The sequence below is a fragment of the Nicotiana tabacum genome, chromosome 4 (assembly GCF_000715075.1).
Source record: "Nicotiana tabacum cultivar K326 chromosome 4, ASM71507v2, whole genome shotgun sequence".
Lineage (NCBI taxonomy): Eukaryota > Viridiplantae > Streptophyta > Magnoliopsida > Solanales > Solanaceae > Nicotiana > Nicotiana tabacum.
The window spans coordinates 125,417,598-125,427,743 of record NC_134083.1 but is presented as its reverse complement, the minus strand read 5'-3'; positions in this window follow the sequence as shown (position 1 = coordinate 125,427,743).

Below are 10,146 nucleotides of genomic sequence, written 5' to 3'. Positions count from 1 at the left end.
GTGTTGGAAAACACATAAGTTTATGCATATCATAATAGAACTCTTCACATGTCCATATCATTGAGGTTTTAGTCGAGGAACGTGAAAAACCATTAAGACAACATGCTTCAGTTGACGTAACCAGCTTCTATTTGCTTCAACACTTCTTTTCTTTCAAAATTGATAATCGCCTCCTTCAGTGCAGTGCTTGGCTGTATGTCGATTTTCAATTTCCATAAAATTCGCATAAGTTCTCCGTTGGTATATGATATGAGTACTACTAATACTGAAGGATCCGCTTTGATTGTCTTATTCTCTCTCCTATTTAATGGGTTAATTTCATAAGAGATTATTCAATTTGTAGTATAATTTAAGATGCATAATAACTTTATGGTAACGACAGTAGCTTTCTCAACTTTTTCGTACGTTGAAGTTAATGAATAAAAATCAGATAAGACATTATTTTTGTTAGCGTTTATACTATTCGGTTACACTTCTAAGATTTGTATTAGTTTGGTAACTTGTTTAACATTTAAACTATTTGCGTTGAAAATACAAGCTATGAAGTTTATTATGTTATGGTATATATATTTAGGTTCAATACTTGTTATTTTTTAATTTTCTTAACTTACTGATTGGTTAGGATGCTAATCGTATCGACTTAGCATCCTAGCTTGAGTTATGATTTTTTGATGAAAATTAAAAGTTTGGAAATTATTTATTTTTAAGAATTGATTGATATTTAGCATTGTTAGTATCGGGTCCGTATTCTAGTTCCGGAGCCCGATACAGGTTCATTATGACATTTAAGACTTGTCTGTGAAATTTGGTAAGAAACGGAGTTGATTTGACGTGATTCAGACGTCCAGTTGAGAAGATATGAATTTTAAAAGTGTTCTTGAGAATTTCATTTGATTTGGTGCTAAATTCGTAGTTCTAAGTGTTATTTTGGCGATTTGATCGCGCGAGCAAGTTCGTATGATGTTTTTAGACTTGTGTGCATGTTTGGTTTGGAGCCCCGAGGGCTCGGGTGAGTTTCGGATAGGCCACGGGATGGTTTGAACTTAGAAAATTTTGCTGGTATAACTGAACCTGTTGCAGGCCTCTGATTGCGAGATCAAGCTTCGCAAATGCGAAATAAGCAGGCCTGGCAATTGCGAGGTATCTATCGCAATTGCGAAGAAGGCCTGGGCCAGCATGTTCTCGCAATTGCGATGGGAGTCTGGGGAAGGGTATGTTCGCAAATGCGAATTTCTGCCCGCAAATGCGATGGGCCAATTATCACAATTGCGATATATATTCTTCGCAAACGCGAAGGCAGTGGAAATGTGAAGGATCTTGCATTTGCGATGAGCGCTTCGCATTTGCGAGCTTCGCAAATGCGACGTCCGCAGCTGATAACTTTGGACTTAGACGGGATTTTTCATTTCATTCTTCAATTTTTCGAACCCTAAACCTTAAGAGGCGATTTTCCAAAGACCAAATCTTTCCCAAATCATAGGTAAGTGATTCCTAACTCTTTTTTTTTAATCTTTTACATCTTATAACAAGATTTCAACCTAGAATCTAGAATTTTTATGGTGAAATTAGGATTTTTGGGTAGAACTTAGAAATTTCGGAAATTTGAGGATTTAGACCCCAATTTGAGGTCGGATTCCAAAACTAATTACATATTCGGGCTCGGGGGTGAATGGGTAAATGGATTTTGGTCCGAACCTCGGGTTTTGACCAAGCGGGCCCGGGGTCAATTTTCGACTTTTTGGAGGAAAAATTTGGGAAATATGTAATTATTCATTAAACTCGATTCCTTTAGCAATGTTTGATATTATTGAATCATTTTGAATAGATACGAGTGATTTGGAGGTGAATTCCAAAGGAAAAGATGTGATTGAGAATTAAGTGGCCTTCGGAGCAAGGTAAGTGTTGTGTCTAACCCTGACTTGAGGGAATTAGGAACCTTAGATTACTTGCTAAGTGAAATTCATGTGAGCGGCGTATATGTGAGGTGACGAGTACTTACGCGCCGCCAATTTACCTGTTTTCCATGTTTCTCAATTTTTCTTATATTATCTCATTCCTATGCCTAATTGCTATGTGTTTTACTAGTGTTGTTCAATTTATCGTTCTTATCATGTTTACGGATTTTCTGGTGATAATTGAGTTTTTATTTCAAAGTTGAGATTGATGTTATGGAACCAAATGTTGAAGTAAGGTTTGTACTTGTTATTCGATCTCCCTGTAGTTATTTATGCATTGCATTATGGTAAGGGAGAGTATTAATACACGAAGGGTGATGTCGTGCCATATTGTGAGTGTTAATGCACGAAGGGTGATGTCGTGCCATATTGTGAGTGTTAATGCACGAACGGTGATGTCGTACCATATTGTGAGTGTTAATGCACGAAGGGTGATGCCGTGCCATATTGTGAGTGATAATGCACGAAGGGTGATGTTGTGCCATGATATGAGAGTTAATGCACGAAGGGTGATGCCGTGCCGTTTCTATTTATTTTATGGTGAGATTGAGAGAAAAAGCACGAAGGGTGATGCCGTGTATTTTTCCTTACTGTATTCACTATTCATGTTGATTCCTGGTATATTGACTGCTCTGATGATCATTCTGTAGTAGTTCTTTATCTTGCATTCCCCTCAGTATGTTCTCCTTCCGATATTTTCTGTTTAGTTCTTCATTTATGTATTTGTATATACACTGTTAAATTGTACAGGTTGATTTGTAGGTGCCTTGCCTTAGCCTCGTCACTACTTCGTCGAGGTTAGGCTCGACACTTACCAGTATATGGGGTCGGTTGTACTGATACTGCACTCTATACTTTCTGTGCAGATTTTGATATCGGCTCGGGTTGATCGAGATTTTTGCTATTGGTCCACTGTCCGGAGACTCAAGGTAGATCTGTCGGCGTTCACAGACCTTGAAGTCCCAGTCTATCTTTTCTGTTCTACTGTTTCTTTCATTCAGACAGTTTTATTTCTTTCAGACTATTACTTGTCGTAAATTCTAGAATGCTCGTGAATTGTGACTCCAAATCCGGGTGGTAGTAATTAATACAGTTTTATGATATTTCGCACTTATTATATTTCATCTTAGTTAATTATTATTAATTACTGAATGAAAATAAGGAATTGACTTAATGATTCTCTAACGTTGGCTTGCCTAGCAAGTAAAATATTAGGCGCCATCACGGTCCCGTCGGTAGGAAATTTTGGGTCGTGACAATTGGTATCAAAGCCCTAGGTTACATAGGTCTCACGAGTCACGAGCAAGCTTAGTAGAGTCTGAAGGATTGGTATGGAGACGTTTGTACTTATCTCTCTGAGGCTATGAAGTTTAGGAACAATATCACCTCTTTCATTCCTTATCGCGCGACAATGATTTTGCTTGAAACCTATATCTCACATTCCTTTGTATCTACTCGTGTATGACATTGCGCACTTGGTATCAGTTGTGCATCGACGGTTCGTGATGCCGCAGATGAACTACGATGGAGCCAGAGATGCTCAAACATTTCCTCAACGTGTGGTTTTTGACTGAAGATGCGGACGTATAAAGAGATCACCCAGTGAATAATGTGGGGGGTGCAACGTACCTTGGCATCTGGTTGATTTATACGAGTTGTGAAGGTTAATATTGTGGACCATCGGACGTGGTGAACTATGACTTCGCGCCGAGTGGGGGAGTCCACTATCAATGAATGGATTGCGAGTCATGTGTTATATCAGTTTTGGCCTGAAATGTATATATGTGGTATTGAAAGGTTCTCCCAAAATTTACATGTGTTTAGGACCTGAGATTTTGTAGAGGATAAGGTTGGGACTTGCGGTATGTCCTCCTCCATAATAATCTTATACTTCAGTACCAAAGGAGTTAGAGAAACAACATTAAATTTACAAAAGGTCTACTCAGCGTGGACGTCACGGTTGCGGATTTTGGGGTGCTTCGGAGGAAGTACAGTGGTTGAAGAGATTCTGGACTAAGAATTGTCTGTATGATGCTCTACTTTTGTGATCATTGTATATAAATATGGGTAAAGTTTACCCCAAAGAAGAATCGAAGAGTATGTTAAGAAATGAGTCAGCTCAACAGTGTTGAGTCAACATAACAAAAGAAGAAATTGGCCCTGGGAAAGATAATTCTCCACAGGTGCTTGTGGCAAGCCTATGAATAGGGCAGACCAGCCAATACAACACCGTCCACTTGGCTCGGTTCTCAAAAATACTTTTGAAAGAGTTTGTTTACCGGACTCTCTGTAATGCATGACGCATAGGGTTTGAACGATTGCGTCAGGTCACCATGACAGTGTCATAATATGCCATCAGGTTTAATAAGTTAGCCCGTCATATTCCTACTTTGCTTCCTACACCCAGAGAGCGAGTCCACAGACTCATTAAAGGACTTAATTATGATCGTAAAATTTGTATGACTCGGGAGCTACAGATTGATACTTCATTTCCACTAGTGGTAGAAATTGCCAAGATATTAGAACGTGTTCGGGGTGAAGAAAAAAAAACTAAGGAGACCAAGACGTCTCGAGGTTCTGGGGGATTCAGTGGATTCTACTCTGCGAGTATAAATCATTATGGCGGGGGCTCGGGTAGTCGGCCAGCCCAGTTCGCACATCAGATTAATCGAGGTGCTCCAGTAAGTTCTTTTAATGCACCACTGACACGAGTTTCCTACCATGGTTATTTCAGTTATCTGGCACAGACTCAATATGAGCAGCCAAACCCGCAAAGGGGTTGTTATGAATACAACGATACTAGGCACATCATGAGAAAATTGTCCCAAACTTGGGAGAGGCATATTTTATCAAAGCACTCAGGCTACGTGCCCCATTGCAGTTACTACACCCCCCACACGATCAGTTAAGGGTGGAGGACAGGCGGGTAGAAGGCGTCCTAGAGGTGAGCTTCGTAATTCTATAATCTACTTATGTGTTTACTTCTGTTGGGAGGTTTTATGGAGATAACTACACCTATCATTCCATGATGGACTCTAATAAGATATGTGAGGCTAAAGGTGCCTTTCTGGTACTTATTTCGGTATGTTTTGATGTATTTTCGGATAATTAATTACAAATTGTGAATTATATGCCCTACCGGTGTGGGGTTCATTATGTGTTGTGATTTTGTTTAACGAAAGTTATTTAAAAGGAGAAAATGGAGTGTTTCGATTGGCAAGGTGTTCATATTACTTGTGATTCAGAACTGAGACCGAGGTCCTCGTATTTTAAAATAAATTGATATGTTTAAACCGGGCTATGAGCTACGGTGAAAGTTATATAAGGACTAGATCCTTGTGATAAAAATTCTTGTGTTTAAATTCTCCCTTGTGAAAATTAAATTTGTACTATAGTACTAATAGGGATTCATGCCTGCTAGGCTTATTTGAATTTTTTTTGTATGAAATTCTCTGTGCATGCTTGCCAAATTCGTGTTGTAATATTGAGTTGTAACCTACGATGTAGGTGCCCGTCCAGGTGGCATTAAATGTGACTCGTTAATTCGGGTAAATAATTATGAGGTCTTCATGCCTCGTATCTCATTATTAGTATTGTGAAGGTTTGAAACGATATTTTGTTAACATGAAGTTAATTGACGATTCTGTAATTGATTATGAACAACTATTAAGACCAGATTGACCCAGAAGGGTGCCCCATTTAGATGGTCAGACGAGTGTAAGTTGAGCTTTCAGAAGCTCAAGACCGCTTTGACTACAACGCTAGTATTGGTATTACCCACAGGTTCAGGATCGTATACGGTATATTGTGATGCATCTCACATTGGGCTTGGTGCAGTATTAATGCAAGATGGCAAGATAATTGCATATGCGTCATGGCAATTGAAAGTTCATGAGAAGAATTATCCTGTTCATGACTTAGAATTGGCAGCCATTATTCATGCGCTGAAGATTTAGAGGTATTACCTCTACGGTGTCTCGTGTGAGGTATTTACTGATCATCGTAGCCTTCAGTGTTTGTTCAAACAAAAGGATCTTAATTTGAGGCAGAGAAGATGGTTGGAGTTGTTGAAAGACTATGATATCACCATTTTGTATCACCCCGGAAAGGCCAATGTGGTGGCCGATGCTTTGAGTAGAGAGGCTGTGAGTATGGGCAGTCTTGCATATATTCCGGTTGGTGAGAGGCCATTAGCTGTAGATGTTCAGACTTTGGCTAATCGGTTCGTGAGGTTAGATGTTTTAGAACCCAGTCGGGTTCTAGCTTGCACAGTCGCTCGGTCTTCTTTATATGAGCGCATCAGAGGGAGGCAGTATGATGATCCTCATTTACTTGTCCTTAAGGACACAGTGCGGCGCGGTGATGCCAAATAGGTTGTTGTGGGGGAAGATGGAGTTCTGCGAATGCAGGGTCGTATTTGTGTGCCTAATGTGGATGGGCTTCGTGAATTAATTCTTTAAGAGGCACACAGTTCCAGGTATTCTATTCATCCAGGTACCGCCAAAATGTATCAAGATTTGTGGCAACATTATTGGTGGAGGAGAATGAAAAAGGATATAGTTGCATATGTAGCTCGGTGTCTGAATTGTTAGCAAGTTAAGTACGAGCATCAGAGACCTGGTGGTTTGCTTCAGAAGTTAGAAATTCTTGAATGGAAATGGGAGTGTATCACTATGGATTTTGTTGTTGGACTCCCACGGACTCAGAGGAAGTTCGATGCAGTTTGGGTTATTGTGGACAGGCTGACTAAGTCAGCGCATTTCATTCCTGTGGCAGTTACCTATTCCTCGGAGCGGTTGGCAGAGATTTACATTCGTGAGATTGTCCGTCTTCACGGTGTGCCCGTGTCTATCATTTCTGATCGAGGTACGCAGTTTACCTCGCACTTTTGGAGGGCAGTACAGCGTGAGTTGGGTACGCAGGTTGAGTTGAGCACAGCATTCCATCCTCAGACGGACGGGCAGTCCGAGTATACTATTCAGATCTTGGAGGATATTGTCCGCGCCTCTGTTATTGACTTTGGAGGTTCTTGGGATCAGTTCTTGCTGTTAGCGGAGTTTGCGTACAATAATAGCTACCAGTTGAGCACTCAGATGGCTCCCTATAAGGCATTATATGGTAGACGGTATAGGTCACCAGTTGGGTGGTTTGAACCGGGAGAGGCTCGGTTATTGGGTACAGATTTAGTTTAGGAGGCCTTGGACAAGGTCAAGATTATACGGGATCGACTTCGTACAGCTCAGTCCAGGCAAAAGAGTTATGCCGACCGTAGAGTTCATGATGTGGCATTCATGGCGGGAGAGAGGATATTACTTCAGGTATCGCCCATGAAGGGTGTTATGAGATTTGGGAAGAAGGGCAAGTTGATCCCTAGGTATATCGGGCCATTTGAGATCCTCGAGAGAGTGGGGGAGATAGCTTACAGGTTTGCATTGCCGCCTAATTTAGCAGTTGTTCATCCGGTATTCCATGTGTCCATGCTTCGAAAGTATCACGACGATCCGTCCCATGTGTTAGATTTCAGCTTTGTCCAGTTGGACAAGGATTTGACTTATAAGGAGGAGTCGGTGGCAATTCTAGCCCGGCAAGTTCGCCAGTTAAGATCAAAGAGTTACCCTTCAGTTCGAGTGCAGTGGAGAGGTCAGCCTATTGAGGCAGCTACTTGGGAGTCTGAGTCCAATATGCGGAGTAGATATCCCCACTTTTTCACCAGCCCAGGTACTTTTCTATGTCCGTTCGAGGAAGAACGATTGTTTTAGAGGTGGAGAATGTGATGACCCAAAAGGTCATCTTATGTTTTAGAACTCGAATCTGTGCTCTTAAACCTTAAAAATCCCATTTTTACCGTCCTCAATTTGCGTGCGCAGTCCAGGCAGGTTTATGGAAAGCTTTTATGTTAAAAATTGATGAAAATAAGAATTTATACCTTAAAAGTTGATTTTAGTTGACTTCGTTCAACATTTTTGGTAAACGGGCCCGGATTCATATTTTGACGGTCCCGGTAGGTCCGTATCAAATTATGGGACCTGGGCGTATGCCCGGAATCGAATTCGGAGGTCCCTAGCTTGAGTTATGAATTTTTGATGAAAATTAAAAGTTTGGAAATTATTTATTTTTAAGAATTGATTGATATTTGGCATTGTTAGTATCGGGTCTGTATTCTGGTTTCGGAGCCCGGTACAAGTTTATTATGATATTTAAGACTTGTCTGTGAAATTTGGTGAGAAACGGAGTTGATTTGACGTGATTCAAATGTCCAGTTGAGAAGATATGAATTTTAAAGTGTTCTTGAGAATTTCATTTGATTTGGTGCTAAATTTATAGTTCTAAGTGTTATTTTGGCGATTTGATCGCGCGAGCAAGTTTGTATGATGTTTTTAGACTTGTGTGCATGTTTAGTTTGGAGCCCCGAGGGCTCGGGTGAGTTTCGGATAGGCCACGGGATGGTTTGAACTTAGAAAATTTTGCTGGTATAACTGAACCTGTTGCAGGCCTCTGATCTCGCAATTGCGAGATCAGGCTTCGCAAATGCAAAATAAGCAGGCCTGGCAATTGCGAGGTATCTATCGCAATTGCGAAGAAGGCCTGGGCCAACATGTTCTCGCAATTGCGATGGGAGTCTGGGGAAGGGTATGTTCGCAAATGCGAATTTCTACCCGCAAATGCGATGGGCCAATTGTCGCAATTGCGATATATTCTTCGCAAATGCGAAGACAGGGGAAATGTGAAGGATCTCGCATTTGCGATGAGCGCTTCGCAATTGCGAAGCTCAGGTCGCAAATGCGACGTCCGCAGCTGATAACTTTGGACTTAGATAGGATTTTTCATTTCATTCTTCAATTTTTCGAACCCTAAACCTTAAGAGACGATTTTCCAAAGACCAAATCTTCCCCAAATCACAGGTAAGTGATTCCTAACTCTTTTCTTTCAATCATTTATATCTTATAACAAGATTTCAACTTAGAATCTAGAATTTTTATGGTGAAATTAGGTTTTTTGGGTAGAACTTAGGAATTTTGGAAATTTGAGGATTTAGACCCCAATTTGAGGTCGGATTCCAAAACTAATTATATATTCGGGCTCGAGGGTGAATGGGTAAATGGATTTTGGTCCGAACCTCGGGTTTTGACCAAGCGGGGCCGGGGTCGATTTTTGACTTTTTGGAAGAAAAATTTGGAAAATATGTAATTATTCATTAAAGTCGATTACTTTAGCAATGTTTGATATTATTGAGTCATTTTGAATAGATACGAGTGATTTGGAGGTGAATTCCAAAGAAAAAATTGTGATTGAGAATTAAGTGGCATTCAGAGTAAGGTAAGTGTTGTGTCTAACCCTGACTTGAGGGAATTAGGAACCTTAGATTACTTGCTAAGTGAATTTTATGTGAGCGGCGTATATGTGAGGTGACGAGTACTTATGCGCCGCCAATTTACCTGTTTTTCATGTTTCTCAGTTTTTCTTATATTGTCTCATTCCTATGCCTAATTGATATGTGTGTATACTAGTGTTGTTCAATTTATCGTTCTTATTGTGTTTACGGATTTTCTGGTAATAATTGAGTTTTTATTTCAAAGTTGAGATTGATGTTATGCACCAAATGTTGAAGTAAAGTTTGTACTTGTTATTCGATCTCCTTGTAGTTATTTATGCATTGCATTATGGTAAGGGAGAGTGTTAATGCACGAAGGGTGATGTCGTGCCATATTGTGAGTATTAATGCACGAAGGGTGATGCCGTGCCATATTGTGAGTGTTAATGCACGAAGGGTGATGCCGTGCCATGATATGAGAGTTAATGCACGAAGGGTGATGCCGTGCCGTTTCTATTTATTTTATGGTGAGATTGAGAGAAAAAGCACGAAGGGTGATGTCGTGCATTTTTCCTTACTGTATTCACTATTCCTATTGATTCCTGGTATATTGACTACTCCGGTGATCATTCTGTAGTAGTTCTTTATCTTGCATTCCCCTCAGTATGTTCCCCTCCCGATATTTTCTGTTTAGTTCTTTATTTCTGTATTTGTATATATACTGTTAAATTATACAGGTTGATTTGTAGGTGCCTTGCCTTAGCCTCGTCACTACTTCGTCGAGGTTAGGCTCGATATTTATCAGTATATGAGGTCGATTGTACTGATACTGCATTCTACACTTTCTGTGCAGATTTTGATACCTGCTCGGGTTGATCG